The sequence below is a fragment of the Rhinopithecus roxellana genome, chromosome 17 (genome assembly GCF_007565055.1).
Source record: "Rhinopithecus roxellana isolate Shanxi Qingling chromosome 17, ASM756505v1, whole genome shotgun sequence".
Taxonomy (NCBI): domain Eukaryota; kingdom Metazoa; phylum Chordata; class Mammalia; order Primates; family Cercopithecidae; genus Rhinopithecus; species Rhinopithecus roxellana.
Genome location: NC_044565.1, coordinates 26725542 through 26742270, shown reverse-complemented (window position 1 = coordinate 26742270; position 16729 = coordinate 26725542). Strand labels below are relative to the sequence as shown.

General features: G+C 42.0%; 1 pseudogene; it reads right to left on the bottom strand.

Moving 5' to 3' along the window:
- Window positions 1–2029: 2029 nt before the first annotated feature.
- LOC104661374 lies at window positions 2030–2909 on the bottom strand (annotated as a pseudogene).
- Window positions 2910–16729: the final 13820 nt, after the last annotated feature.

Here is a 16729-nt window from a genome sequence, read left to right as displayed (position 1 = left end):
GCTGTCAGACCTTGGAAAAGGAGCACTTGGAGACTAGAGTGCACAAGATGGCTCGAAAGGGATTAAGGATGAATGGAGAGATGGGAGATTTTGACCAGAGACTAAAATACTGGAGTTGAAATGGCTCAAGGTATGGCTACAGGAATGAGTTTCTGAAACAAGTCTCCCATGTGGTTATGAAAACTCCAGCAATACACACCAATAGGCTATCTAGATATAGATATATGGATTTATGAGAGGAGATTTACTAGAATTGGCTCATGTGCTTATGGAGGCTGATGAGTTCCACAACAGACCACCTCCATGTTGGAGACCCTGGGATGCTGGTAGCATAGCTCAGTCCATGTCCAAAGGCCTCAGAACCAGGGAAGCTGATGATATACCTCTCAGTCTGAGGTGTAAGATCTGAGATCCTGGAGGACTACTGGTATAAGTTCTGGAGTCCAAAGGCTGGAAAACCTGGAGTTCTGTTGTCCAAGGACAGGAGTGGAAGAGTGTATCCCCGCTCAAGCAGATAGATAGATACATTAGACTTTCCTCTGTTTTTGTTCTCTCAGGACCCCTGGCCAATTAGATGGCACTTGCCCGCATTGAGGGCAGATCTTCTTCACCTAGTCTACTCAGATTCATACTTTAATCATCTCTGGAAACAACCTCACAGATATACCCACAAAATAATGCTTTACCAATTTTCTAGGCATTCCTTACTCTACTCAAGGTGACACCTAAGATTAACCATCACAGATGGGGATGAAGTCTGGATTAGCAAGGTGAGTCAAATGCCACATTCTACCTGCACACTATACAGATAAGTGACAGGAGGGTCATATGGTTATCAAAGGGACAGGAGGAAAGAGAAGAGTAAGGTTTTTTGAGTGCTGGGCACTATAATGGGTATTTTACAATCATTGCTTCCTGTAATCTTCACAAAAATTGTCCAATGTATTTTACAGGTGAGGAAACCAAGGCTCATATTAAGTGAAATAATTTGCCCAATGTAACCCAGCCAGTAAAAGGGGATGCAGTGGAGATTCAAGTCCAGTCCGACTACAAAGTCTGTGCAGCTTCCCATTAAACCATACAGTGTAAAAGCTTCCAGTGGGTCAGTGGGAGCAGGCAAGTCTAAATGTTGGTTCTGTTGTATAAGAAGAAGAACATGGGAACATGTCAACCTGCCCTGCAGAGGTTGCAAGGACATTTGTGTCCTCAGGGGCAAGATAGGTGTCAGTTAAGGATGGGATGAGGTGAAAGGCTATTTAGGCAGGGAAGTTTGCCTACAATTGCAACACAAGTTTGGAGAAGGGAGGTCACCAGTGGAAGATAAGCCCAAGAGAAAGACTTGCAGATATAGGGAGATGAAAGCCCCTACAGTGAGAGGAAATGGGGGGAGCTTGCATTTTTATATGCTGAAGATGAAGAAATGTAGAGGCATGGAACTTGTTTGCATCAAAGACCAAGACCATTCTCTATAGGGGAGCAAGAGTGATCCCACTAAATCATTAAACTGAGCATTTCATGTCTCTATTCAAAATGCTACAAGGGTTCTCAACCACACTCACAATAAAATCCAGAGTCCTAACCAAAGCCTATAGGAGCCTACATGATCTGGCTTCCATTGTAATACCTCCAGATCCAAACTCCTACTCATGCCCCTTGCTTACACCACTCCAGCCATGCTGGCTTCCTCACTGTTCCTCAACGTGCAGAGCACACTGCCACCTCAGGGTCCTTGCATGGGCTGTTCTCACTGCCTGGAACACAGTCCAGAGTCTCTGCCCTACTAGAGGCCTTCTGTGATAACCCAACATCCCCACACCCTTGCCCATGTTTTATTTTTCTTCTTAGCACTTATTACCACCCAAATTTATTTATTTAGTTATTGTTTGTCTCGCTTCCCACCATGAGAACACAAGCTCCATGAGAAGCGATTTTTGTCTTTTTGTTTGATTGTTTGTTTGTTTTAGAAAATGATGTTTATTTTCCACCAGACTTATTTCCATGTTGCTTAAGAGCCTGTGGAAGAACAGCTTTAAGCCCACTCGGTGGTTGTTCCTATGTTTTCAGTGGCCTGAGCAGTGGGAGCTGCAGACCAGTCTTCTGTGGCAGCCTGAGTGCTCCAGTCTTCAGTAGGCAACTGCTGAATAGGCACAGAGGGCACCTGCACGCCTTCAGACCAGCCCGCAACCTCAGGCTGAGCAGCAGTGAACTCAAGAGCTAGGAATTTCAACCTGAAATTCCTCCTTGGTCACAGCTTTTTCAGCAGCAGCCTGCTCTTCCTTCTCAATCTCTTCAGGATCTCTGTAGAAGTAGAGATCAGGCATGACCTCCCATGGTTGTTCATGGGAGATGATGTCACGCATGCTCAGAACTTCCTGGGCCAGCCTCCACCACATCAGACCTACTGAGTGAGCTCTCTTCTTGCAAGGAATGCCAGTGTCTACATAGTGCAAAGAAGAATCTGTGTTACACAGAACAATGATAGGCAGGTTAACATAAGATGCCTCTGAGAGGCTTGTGGTCAGCCCTGGGATCAGTAAACAACCAAAGATGTGGCTTTCAGAAGGCTGCCAGTGGATCTGGTTAGTGAAAGTTTCAGAAATGAAGTGACTGGCAATTGGAATGGCTCCTGTGGCAGCAGCAAACTTCAGCATGGCCTGCTGGCCAAGATTCCTGGAAGATATGACACTGACATCAGTAGGGTTTTCAATGGCACGAGCTGCCAGCAGAAGCCTCTCCCAGGTCTTCTTCAGATTTATGGTGTGGATGCCATCACTTTTCCTTTTATAGATGTGCTGTTCCATTTGGAAGTCAAGGTTGGTGCCATCTAAATGGCTTCCTGCTGCAAGGAACTCGATGACATCCTCCTCTTTCATTTGCAGAACATTAAGGACTCCAGACTTTGTGAACATTTTCCTTTAAGTTATGATGGCAATCCAGAACAACACTGTATGGACCCCTCTCTAGGTAGTGTGAAAGGGATTTGTTGTGTTTTTTGTACTACTGCATGCCTAGTCCCTAAAACAGCCTCTGGCATATAAGGAGGTACTTGGTTAACATTGTCAAAAGAAATAAACGAACTTCAAATTGAACTGGCTGGTCATAAGATTCTGAATAGAACACTGGAATAAATGTGGTTTCACTGGACCTGATATAGATATCTGCCTATTGGAGAACTTTTAATTTCCTCTCCCAGCTGACCCCTGGGGGCATTAGGTGGGCAGAAAGTGAAGGGCATCTCCAGGTGCTTGAGTGGGTGGAGGGGAAGCTGATTATAAGCTGCCATTGACTCCTGGTGGCGAAGTCTCCCTTAGGATGAGTCATTTCCACTAAGGGCTAAGTTGCTCCATTAATAGCTTCATTTTTATAACGGTTTTACAATCGAAAAAATTATAAAAGTTAATATATGGCATATGTAGAGAGAAATCTTGTGGGTTTTTTTGTTGGTGTTTGTTTGTTTGTTTGTTTGTTTGTTTTTTGAGATGGAGTCTCACTCTATCTCCCAGGCTGGAGTGCAGTGGCACTATCCCATCTTACTACAACCTCTGCCTCCCAGGTTCAAGTGATTCTCCTGCCTCAGCCTCCCGCGTAGCTGGTATTACAGGCACCTGTCACTACTCCCAGCTAATTTTTGTATTTTTAGTAGAGATGGGATTTCACCATGTTAGCCAGGCTGGTCTCGAACTCCTGACCTCAGGTGATCCGCCTGCCTCAGCCTCCCAAAGTGCTGGGATTACAGGTGTGAGCCAGGGATCTTGTTTTATATATCTATATGTGTATGTATATATTTGTGTGTGTATAGCTAGATAGGCAGCTAGATAGATATAATATATTTAGTATACGATGAACCAGTGAGCACAACATGAAATATGCAATAAGTTCCCATTCCTGTGAGTCCAAAATTGCTGTCTCATCCATGATGTAATGGGACCCCATGATCTCAACTCACTTATCTTCTCAACGGTTGTTGCTATCATAGCACTGGTTCACAGCTGGATGCTCTTGTCAGCAATTGCGTACATAACAGGTGGTAGTGAGCTCAAATTTAGTGAAAGGAAGTTCACATTTTTTAGTTCATATATGGCATCCATCCCTGCCACCAGGGCCACTTTGTTAAGGTGCCCATTTGAGCAGGCTCTAGGGTTATTGTAGGCACCTGCTCCCAAGTTCCCTAGAACTTTTGGAATTTCTCCACTGGGTCCCATGAGCTATTCATTTCTTTGCCCCAGTTAGAAATTGGAGTGTAGGCCGGGCGCGGTGGCTCACACCTGTAATCCCAGCACTTTGGGAGGCCAAGGCAGGCGGATCACAAGGTCAGGAGATCGAGACCATCCTGGCAAACACAGTGAAACCCCGTCTCTACTAAAAATACAAAAAAATTAGCCGGGCGTGGTGGCGGGCACCTGTAGTCCCAGCTTCTCGGGAGGCTGAGGCAGGAGAATGGCGTGAACCTGGGAGGCGACGGAGCTTGCAGTGAGCGGAGATCGCACCACTGCACTCCAGCCTGAGAGACGAGCGAGACTTCGTCTCAAAAAAAAAAAAGAAATTGGAGTGTAATTGCCTCTTTTCTTATCTTGGCCTGATAATCAAAATACACCATATTTCTTTGAGGGCCTTTTGCTTGGAACACACTCTCAGGTACCAATTTCTGTTCCAATTAGCCTTCTTTGGTTATAAGCAATAGAATTACTCCCCTGGTCAACTTAATTTTTAAAAAAAATTATTGGAAAGGTGTACTCTAGCTCCCACAGGAAATCAGAGTACCCAGTCATCTCATAGAATTGTGAAAGCTAATAAATTGTTGTTTTAACACATTAAATTTTTAGGTGGTTTTTTATACAGCATCAGATAACAAAAACATCTGCCTTATATAAAATAGTAGAAGAAAGACACAAGGAATATTAAAATGTATAATTGAAATAAATATTTACATATGTGTAATTACATATGCATATGCATAATTTGAGGAATCATAAGATAGCTCCTAAAGTCCTCATTTCTGCAGCTGGGCACAAGTTACAGAACATTACTGAAATGCTATCATGTCAACATCATGTTCCCTTTTTCTCAGCCTATGTCTCAGCCAGTTGAGCCATTTTATCCATGGAGTGGTCCAAACCATAGGGGTACTGTAGTCTCCCACTAGATTTTATTACTGGATATGCCATTCTTAGGGAGTGTTCCAGAGGCTCACCTGTATTCAGATATATTTTTTCGTCACTCAGTTTTGTAGCAGTATTCCTATTTCCCTTTGATAATCTGGATCAATTACCCCAGCCAAATGGTAATCCCCGTTTGGGCCTGTTAATCCAGGTGCATGAGGAATACAAAATGATCAGGTGACGGTTTCAGTTTCCCATTCAGTGGAGCCTTTCTTTTGTCCAATGATGGAAACATTAATTCTTTGGGTACAGAAACCTCTAAATCAATAGAGCCAAAAATTGAAAGAACAGGAAGCAAACATTTGGTAAGTTGTCCTAGTCCATTTTTGCTGCTATAACAGAATACCACATACTGGATAATTTTTAAGGAAGAGAAATTGATTTGACTCATGGTTCTGGAGACTGGGAAGTCCATGAGCAAGGTGCCAGCATCTGGTGAGGGTCTTCCCATGCTGGAAGGCATCGTATGATAAGGAGACATGCATGCAAGAGGCAGAGAGGGATGGAGGCTGAACTTGATGTTTTTATCGGGAGCCCACTCTCATAACCCTGTCCTGCAATAATGGCATTAATCCCTTAATGAGGGTAGAGCTTTCATGGACTAATTGCCTCTTAAAGGCAACTGCCTAAATCATCTCTTTAATTGCTAAAATGTATTTAACAATTAAATTTCCAGCTTGTGAACTTTTGGGGGACACATTTGAACTATAGCATGGGCCATTAGACACAATATTTTAAAATAACACTACCACTTTCACCCCCTTGGTTCCCAGATCCATGAATTCTGACTGTAGGAGAAACACCACCATATATTATTAACAGTTACTTGTTCAGACTTTTGCAGCACCCACTCCCCTCGCCTGACTTCCCCAGTTGTCTTCCAGCTGGCTCAGTACCTGAGTCTAATAGGCCATTTAACCACTCTGTATACTCAGTTGTTTCTGGGTAATGAGGCACGTGATAAGATCAGCAATTTCTGCATGTGCCAGCCCATTGCCTTGCTTCTTTCTTAGCCAGAAACAATGTTGTACAGAATACCATGGCCAGGAATAAGGTATCCAGTAATTTCAAGGATGACGTTTGTAACAGAAGCATTTTGGGTAAGCAAGCAAGACAAATACATATTTAGAATAAATGTCTATTCTAGTATGGGCAATACGTTGACAGGGATCCAATAAAATCAACCTACCACCAGGTGGCTGACTGATCTTCTTAGATTATGATGCTATATTAGGTGTTTACCATTGGTTTTTGCTGCTGAAAGATTGGGCGCTCAGCAGTAGTAGAAGCTAGGTCGGTCTTGATGATAAGAGACCACAGAATTGAGCCCAAGCATAGCCTCTATCTCTGTTGTCATAGCCACTTAGTTCATAAACTCATTGTGCAAGCTGGGCAAAAAGGCTGACTGAAACCCAGAGCAGCTAATCTCGTCTGCTCAATTATTGAGAGTGTCATCCCCTGTGGAGGTTTTCTGGTGAGCTTTCATGTTTTACACAAATATCCTCACATTCTGAAACCACACCTCCTTCTCAGGCTCCCTTGTCCCCTGCCCTGAGTCTCTTGTCTGGCTGACCAATTAACCACTGCTTATTAATTGCTGTACATTCATACTTCTCCTTCTAGGCAAAGAGAAAATAGAATGTACTAATATAAGTTCTGCCCATTGGGCAGATTTCTCTTCACCACTGTCTTTAAGGCCCACTCTAAGCAGGGCTCTAATGCTGCTGAGTTCATTTCCCGCTACTGACAGAATATTGTCTGGTGCCAGCTGTAAACTAGGCTAAGGGTTTTCCTCTTCAGTCAGCTGGCCACAAGGAACAACCCAAGAGTCCAAAGGTGTGGCTTGAGGGATAGATGGATATGCAATAGAAGTAGAGAACTAGGTAAATTACTCTGAAATGGATCCAAAAAGCAAGATGAATTTGTGGATACATACAGGAATGACTAGATAATGTGCAAAAAAACAAATATAAGAATATGGGCCAGGCACAGTGACTCACACCTGTAATCCCAGCACTTTGGGAGGCTGAGCCAGGAGGATCACCTGAGGTCAGGAGTTTGAGACCAGCCTGGCCAACATGTCTACTAAAAATATAAAAAATTAGATGGGTGTGGTGGTGAACACCTGTAATCCCAGGTATTCTGAAGGCTGAGACAAGAGAATCGCTTGAACCCAGGAGGCAGAGGTTGCAGTGAGCCAAGATCATGCTATTGCACTCGAGCCTCGACAACAGAGCAAGACTTTCTCTCTCTCTCTCTCTCTCTCTCTCTCTCTATATATATATATATATATATGAATGAATATGTTAATGGTAGAATCTAGGTGGTAGGTATATGGATCCTCACTGGACAAGTCTTTTTTTCTGTATGTTTAAAAATTTCTATAGAATATCAAAAATAAGTGCACTGTAAATACTGAACAACCTCTATTCATTGAACTGAATTGTGCCTCTTAGAGCTGTTCAAGCCCAATTTTATACATACTACTTCTGCTTGATGATGAACTTCTGCTAGGCATACTCTATGTCAGGGCATGGTAAATCGGATAATACCCAGTTTATGCTGATAATGCAGATCTCATGGTCATTTAGTGTACTATATTCAGATGCTCAGTCTCTATCAGCCTCTAGCAAGCCACAGCCTCGAAAGGAGAATAGTGATTTTCCTAATAGAATTTTATTTTGCTCCAAAAATCCTAAGGGACTATGCTGTGATTCTTCTATCTAGGTTTTTTGCAAGCTTTATACATCACCCCAATTTGCCACAAATACTTCCAGGACTATTTCATACTTTGGGTCATAAAAGCTGGGTGCCAAGCAGCTTCAACAAGGCAGAATTTCTCTTATTCTGCAGTTCATTGAAGTCTGGCCCCCTTACAGTTTGCTTAGTCAACATGCTAAAGTAAAGGTTACTCAGTAAATGCAGCATATGTTGCTTCAAAAATCCAGAATAATCTGCCATACATTGTACCTTTTTCTTAAAGGTAGGAATGCAGGGTGTTTTTCATTTTACAACTTGTTTTTCATTTTGAAGATGTCAGCTAATGTTCCCCAGGACATTAGATTCCCAAACATTTCCATGAGAGAACACATTGGAATTCTTGTGGGATTTCACAACCACCTTTCAGCAGGCATGTATCTCATCAGGGAGTTGAGAATACCTACTATTTCCTGCTCTCAGGTCCTATCAGAATGAATGTCATTAATATATTGGATCAAAGTAATATCCAGTAAGATGGTGAGATACTCATATCCATAGGAACCAAATTATAACCACCTTGAGCCAAGAAAATAGAGATAAATAAGTGACCCTTCCAGGTAAAAGCAATTGCCTCTAGTATTATCTGCTTATTAGGAGACAGAAAAAAAGGCAATTTCAACCTTCCAGGTATGAGGCACTGGGTTAATTTTTCCCCAGGAAAGAGAATCAGCAACTCTAATTAAAATTACTATCTGATTAAACTTGTAGTAATCCAGTAAAATTCTCCAAGACACACACCAAACAGGTGAGGGAAATGGAGATGTGGTAAGAATCACTACTTATAAGTATTTCAAGTGTTTGATGGTACCTCATCACCACAATTCCAAAGGGATATGATATTGTCTTTAGTTTATAACTTCAGTAGGGAGAGGAATCTCCATGTACTTATACTTGGCCCTTTCTACCATAATAGACATGATTCCATGGGTCAGAGAACAATGTTTATTTTTCTACCAGTAGCTGAATATTTCTACTTCCACTATGAACTCCAGAACTAGGAAAATAAACACAGGATGGATATAAGACTCACTGGGCCACTGTGAGAAGAATGCTAGCCCAAACTTCATCACTTAGCTCTCATAAGTCCCACCCTGAATGGGGGACGACGGTGGAATTCAGTTTTCTCAGGGATTAAGTTTGCTTCGGACGCAGTAGCTAATCATTCCTGAGAGATCTGGATGTTTGTCTTCCCTGGGGCTCAGTTTCCATGGTAAATAGGCCTGAGTCTTCTTGGGAAAGAGGAAGAATAAGAGTTGTGTATATCTAAGTTACCACTGGGTTCCTCCCCAGGATTCCTGATCTCTCCTTCATTCAATGGGTGCTGGGTCATTGAACTGACTCAGAAATGGAAAAAGGGTGAGAGAACATGACTCTTCATTGGGATAGCTTAAGTCAGGACTCTTTCCATACATGTAAAAAAATTTTTTCTTCTAGTTTTACAGTTGAGTAGAATCTTAGTGGGCTGTCTATGTATTTTGGCCATGAGTACCTCAGGTTAGCCACCATCAAAGTTTCCTACGGGTCAGACAATTCTGAGAACCACTGTATCCCTGATACCTACTGTGTAGCCATGCTGCCTTTCTCCACTGGTTAAGTGCTACTTCATGGTCTCTGCCACTGTGGGATAGGATCATTCCACCAAAATCCAGGTATACATTTCTATAGCAAAATCCCTCATCCAACTTTTCCTTCTCCATTTCCACTTTTTTTCATTTGTACTTTTCCATGTCATGGTGAAAGAAATATTCTCTGAGCCTTCTTGGGTAATTTAATTTGGGAGTGAGTGAGTGACAAATCCACATTTGATAAATCCACTCCAAAATTTCAAAAACTTATATCTTTTGATTTCCTTTTTTTTTGTTTTGTTTTTTTGTTTTTTTTTTTTTTTTTTTTTTTTGAGACGGAGTTATGCTCTTGTTGCCCGGGCAGTGGCTCGATCTCAGCTCACTGCAACCTCCACCTCCTGGGTTCAAGTGACTCTCCTGCCTCAGCCTCCTGAATAGCTGGGATTATAGGCGCCAGCCACCATGCCCAGCTAACTTTTTGTATTTTTGGTAGAGACAGGGTTTCACCATATTGGCCAGGCTGGTCTCAGACTCCTGACCTCAGGTGATCCACCTGCTTCAGCCTCCCGAAGTGCTAGGATTACAGGCGTGAGCCACCATGCCCAGCCAATTTCTTTATATCATACTTTGGTGTGTTTCTGGTATGAGTTTCTGGAATCCCAATTTCACATCACATAGGCCACACCAAGTTTTAACTGAACCAAAGAAGCAATTAGATCCTATAAAATTAAGTAAATTCGGGCCAATGTAAAAGTGTGTCCCTAATCTCTTAGACTCCATGTACATGTACATATTACCCATGTCTTGTTGAAATAAATTAGCAAAACCTTGCAATTATTTTGCTAAGGCTTAACTTTTGATTGGTCTCCTGGGACACAGGACAATATGACTGATTGTATGTTTCAGTACAATGATCAGGGATAGGAGGGGGATGATGAGAATTGTCATCTGCTAACAAGAAAACTATCTTAGGTGAGATCACAAGAAGGGCTTCAAGTAGGACGGGAACAGGCGTATATAAGATGGGGTAGGGTAAGGGCGAGAGGGCTTCTGCTATCAAGAGAAACTCAGTGGGGTTTGAGGTACTCGGTATCCGCAGATCTTCCCAAATTTCCCCACATTCTCATGGTGCCATCCTTTCCCAATTGATGCCCTAAGTTTTACCTAAAAGATCAGGCAGGACTATGAGTTCAACCTATATTGATCCAGCAAGCCAGTTAACCTCAGTCATGTAGGATTACATGAAGAGATTATTTCAGGGCAGTCATAGGAGGAATTCCCTGGTTCTCTAACCATGTCTTCAGGCAAGAATTTAAAACCCTGAGGCTTTAATTTTCTTTCCTTAAGCACAATTAGAAATAGCCCACCCAAGTCACAACCTTTATATTCCTTATGGCTTTCACGTGGTCTGTCACAGCAGCTACTTTGACTGCCAAGGCATTATCTTCAATATGTATTTCACTCCAGGTATCCACAGATGATAACTGAAGTAATGGTTCACCACTGTGTACCATGCACTGCCAGCCACCATTCTCTGATGTCCAACACATTGTCACAGCTTTCAATTGCAACAAAGGCAAATAACCAATCCCACCTCCCTATTTTTCACTGAAGCACTGTTTACTGCAATCACAGCTGGTATGGGTCAAGGGCACTTGTTCTAACCAACAGAATCTACTGTAGCATGTTTTTTTTTTTTTTTTTTTTTGAGGCGGAGTCTCGCTCTGTCGCCCGGACTGGAGTACAGTGGCCAGATCTCAGCTCACTGCAAGCTCCGCCTCCCGGGTTTACGCCATTCTCCTGCCTCAGCCTCCCGAGTAGCTGGGACTACAGGCGCCTGCCACCTCGCCCGGCTAGTTTTTGTATTTTTAGTAGAGACGGGGTTTCACCGTGTTAGCCAGGATGGTCTCGATCTCCTGACCTCGTGATCCACCCCTCTCGGCCTCCCAAAGTGCTGGGATTACAGGCTTGAGCCACCGCGCCCGGCCTGTAGCATGTTTTAATGAACAGAGATTTGTTCCAGGATATTATCTTAATAATTTCCAGGGAATTGTGAGTGATGATACAGCCAGGAGAAACACCCATTCCCACCATGGAGGGTCCCAGTGGAAATCCCACACCACTACTTTTTACAGACATGAATGAGATTAAGGACAAGCCAGTAGGGAGAAACTTCACTACACCTTCCACGCAAAAGAGTCACATGCTTCAGTGACTTATCACATAACTCACTTCTAGCATCTAAGTCCTGCACAAGTGCCACTTACTTGGCTGAACTAATGGGAGTCTGCGGTTTTGCTTTTTTAGCTTTACGCTCACTCTTCTTTGGGAAAGTGTGCTAGCAAGGGGATGCCATGGATGTTGAATGCACCAGTCTCCATTCCTGCAACAATCAGAAACACATTTTTCTCACTAAATATACTCCTAGGAGTCTCTCTCATAGAAACAAAAGCAATCACTTATAAGGATCTATATAAGGATGTTTATTACAGATGCTTTTGTAGTGGCAAAAAATCTACAAAGGCCAACACTAAGAACATGGTTGAACTAATCACAGACCATGCACATCTCTGAATATTATGAAAAAGAGGGAAATAGAGTTCTATGAGTTGGAGGGATTTCTGCAGGATGTTGTTGACAGAGAAAATCAAGATGAAGAAAAGTGTATACAAGGTGATCTTTTGTTTAGAAAGAAAGAAAGAGAGAGAGAGGAGAGGAGAGGAGAGGAGAGGAGAGGAGAGGAGAGGAGAGGAGAGGAGAGGAGCGGGAAAAACCAGGCTGGGTATGGTGGCTTATGCCTGTAATCCTAGCACTTTGAGAGGCCAAAGCAGACGGATCACCTGAGGTCAGAAGTCTGAGACCAGCCTGGCCAACATGGTGAAACCCCATCTCTACTAAAAATATAAAAATTAGCTGCGCATGGTGACTGCATGCCTGTAGTCCCAGCTACTTGGGAGGCTGAGGCAGGAGAATCACTTGAACCCAGAGGTGGAGGTTTCAGTGAGCTGAGATTGTGCCACTGCACTCTAGCCTGGCCAACAGAGTGAGACTCCATCCCCCAAAATTAAAAAAAAACAATAATAAATTTTAAAAAAGAAGAAAAAAAAACAGAAAACCATATATAATGCTTATAGGCAAGTATGATTAGATATATATAATAAAAATTATAGAAAAATGTGCACTAGGTTTAGAACATGGATTATCTGCAGAGATACAGGGTGAAATATGCATAAGGGAAGGGAGAAGTACACCAAGGCGGTAAAAGAAAGGAAGATTACATTTGAAAATTATGTGGCATATTCTGGGAAAGTGGCAATGGCAGCAACCACATAGTTTTTCAATCTCTGCAAATCTCTACATAAAAACAGCAGAACTAGATTGCAAAATCAAAGCACGGCCGGGCGCGGTGCCTCAAGCCTGTAATCCCAGCACTTTGGGAGGCCGAGACGGGCGGATCACGAGGTCAGGAGATCGAGACCATCCTGGCTAACCCGTCTCTACTAAAAAAATACAAAAAACTAGCCGGGTGAGGTGGCGGGCGCCTGTAGTCCCAGCTACTCAGGAGGCTGAGGCAGGAGAATGGCATAAATCCTGGGAGGTGGAGCTTGCAGTGAGCTGAGATCCGGCCACTGCACTCCAGCCTGGGCAACAGAGCGAGACTCTGTCTCAAAAAAAAAAAAAAAAAAAAAAAAAAAACCAAAGCACATGGAAAATATTTACAACTAGTATTGCCAGATTTAGCAAAGAAAAATACAGGATGCTCAGTTAAGTGTGAATTTTAAATAAACCCTAAATAATTTTTTACTGGATGTGTGTCTCAGATATTACATGCAAATAGAAACGCTAGACTTAAAGGGGGAGGGGAACAGAGCCAGAAAATCCCAGAAAGCAAACCACCATATTTTTTAACACTACACGAAAGCAACAGAAGAGGGAGCTCTGTGAAATTAGAAAAGCCCCTTGGAATTCCACCTTATTTTTTCGAAGTCCAGGGAAACTGATTTCACACAAAAACAAAAACACAGTAGTATCAAGGTCAAATCACATGCAAAATTATAATAAGACAAAAGAAAATGGGGAGCTGAATAACATCCCAAAGATAATGAAAGTATGCCAAAAAGACGTGCCCACAAAATAACGAAAAATTGTAACCTATTATTTCAAGATGAGCTAAGAGACATTAACAACAACCTAATTCAGAATCAGGAAGCCTCAGAAACGAGGTGACACAGCTCAAGAAAGAATAAGAATAAGAAGAGGAGAAAATCATTTCATAAATGAACACTAAACTAGAAAGAATACAAGCAAGTAAATGCAACAAGTACCTGTAGAGGAATTTCTAGAAAGTAAAAAAAAGGAAAACTTTTTAAATCAAAAAGAAATGAACAGAGATCAAAAGGAAAAGAGAAAGGTAAAGGAAATTAAACACACAGGGTAATAGAAATTCCTATAAAAGAAAACCAAAGCAAGGGCATAGGACAAATATTAAACTCTATACATTTAATTTTTAAAAAACACACTTTCCTGAAAATAAAAAAGATTCTTAATTGCATATTGAAAGAGCACACCACATAGCTGATGGTATTTTCCCAGAACAATCAACACCACAGTATACTGCAATTTTAAATCCTGCTGGAAACAATATCTGTGCACTTAAATATGTATGCTTATATGTTTGCACCACATATGATAAAATAAAGGTTTTCAAATACAATATTATATAAAGAAGATAGAGAAACTAAAATTGATTGGTTACAAAATAAAATGTTATTGCTCTATTCTGTGGGATAAAAATTAAGATCTTTCAAACACAGCTTAATCTCTACTTTTAGGAAAATATGAAATTACAAAAGTGAGATTTTACTTGTAAGATTTTCCTTTGTTTTGCTCTTTCTATTTGCAGCATCCACATAAATTCCCACAAGGATAACTGGCTTGAAATTTTAAACATTTATTTTCTTTTATAGAATTTTAGAAATTATAACACTTGCAAATTTAATCCGAGCATATGTTTTGTTGTTGTTTTGTTTGTTTGTTTTTTGAGACAGAGTCTCACTCTGTTGCCCAGGCAGCAGTGCAGTGGCTCACTGCAACCTCTGCCTCCCAGATTCAAGCGATTCTCCTGCCTCAGCCTCGCAAGTAGCTAGGATTACAGGGGCACGCCACTACGCCCAGCTAATTTTTGTATTTTTAGTAGAGGCAGGGTTTCACCATATAGGCCAGGCTGGTCTCAAACTCCTGACTTCTGGTGATCTGCCTGCCTCGACCTCCTAAAGTTCTGGGATTACAGGCTTGAACCACCGCTCCTGGCCGCATATGTTTCTTAAACGAGAAAATTGACACTTGGAAAGTTTGTGATTTGAAAAATAAAAAGTTTTCCTGGATGAGTTTCACCAAACCTGTAATCCCAGAACTTTGGAAGGCTCACACCTGTAATCTGAGCACTTTGGGAGGCCAAGGCTGGCGGATCACTTGAGCCCAGCCTGGCCAATAGAGTGAAACCCGGTCTCTACCAAAAGGAAAATACAAAAATTAGCCAGGCGTAGTGGTGCCATGCCTGTGGTACCAGCTACTTGGGAGGCTGGGGCATGAGAATTGCTTGAGCCTGGGAGGCGGAGGTTGCAGTGAGCCTAGATCACGAAACTGCGCTCCAGCCTGAGTGGCAGAGTGAGACTCAGTTTCCTCCCCACTTCCCCCAAAAAAAGTATTTTAAAAAGTTTCCTATCCAAAAATAAATAAATAAATAAATAAATAAATAAATAAATAAATAATCAATAAATAAAGAGACTTCAAGAAAAAAGAGGCCGGGTGCAGTGGCTCAGGCTTGTAATCCCAGCACTTTGGGAGGCCGAGGCAGGCGGATCACCTGAGGTCAAGAGTTTGAGACAAACCTGGCCAATATGGAGAAACCCAGCCTCTACTAAACACAAAAATTAGCCAGGCGTGGTGGTGGGAGTTTGTAATCCCAGCTACTTGGGAGGCTGAGGCAGGAGAATCGCTGTAACCCGAGGCAGAGGTTGCAGTGAGCCAAGATGGCGCCACTGCACTCCAGCCTGAGCAACAAGAGTGAAACTGTCAGGAAGGAAGGAAGGAAGGAAGGAAGGAAGGAAGGGAGGGAGGGAGGGAGGGAGGGAGGAAGGAAGGAAGGAAGGAAGGAAGGAAGGAAGGAAGGAAGGAAGGAAGGAAGGAAGGAAGGAAGGAAGATTTTCTGGGCACCTAGAAAAAGGCTCATTTGACTCTTAGTGAATAGAAAATTGGATTATCATCAGAATTTTTGACAACAATGCATAATGCCAGAGAAAATGAAAAGAACTAACATATTTAAGACATTCAAGGAAAGACACAAGAATCTTATATCCAGCAAAATAATTTGCAAGTATAAAGGATATAAACTGTTATCAACATGTAAAAACGGGAATATTGTTTTCATGAGCCTTCCTGTGAAATTTATCACAGAAAGAATTTCCAACCATCAAAATAACTAGTGACATCAATATAAGGATACATGATGGGCATTCTTTTTTTTTGAGATGTAGTCTCTATTGCCCAGGCTGGAGTGCAGTGGCACAGTCTCAGCTCATTGCAACCTCTGCCTCCTGGGTTCAAGTGATTCTTCTGCCTCAGGCTCCCGAGTAGCTGGGATTACAGGCATGCGCCACCACACCCTGCTAATTTTTGTATTTTTAGTAGAGATGGGGTTTCACCATGTTGGCCAGGCTAGTTTCTAACTCCTGACCTCAAGTGATCCATCCACCTCATCCTCCCAAAGTGCTGGGATTACAGGCGTGAGCCACTGTACCCGGCCCATTCAATTATAATTACCTGTAGAACTACAAATAAATAAGGGCTAAGAGACAAAAAAAAGTATATATATACATATATGACTACATGGTCTGACAAGACAAATGTAGTACAACTTTTAAAAATTTTTTACTTTTAAAAACAGCTTTACTGATATATATTCCACGTCATATAGTTTACCCATTTGAAACATACAATTTAGTGGGTTCTCATACATTTACAGAGTTGTGCATTCATCACTACCATCAATTTGAAAACATTTTCACTGCCCGCAAAAGAAATCCCACACCCCTAAACCCTTCACCCTTGCTCCCAGCCCTATGTAATCACTACTTTACTTTCTGTCTCTATATTGCCTACTGTGGATATTTCATACAAAGGAAATCATATATCATTTGTTTTCTTTGTGCCTGGCTGCTTTCACTTAGCATAATGTTTTCAATA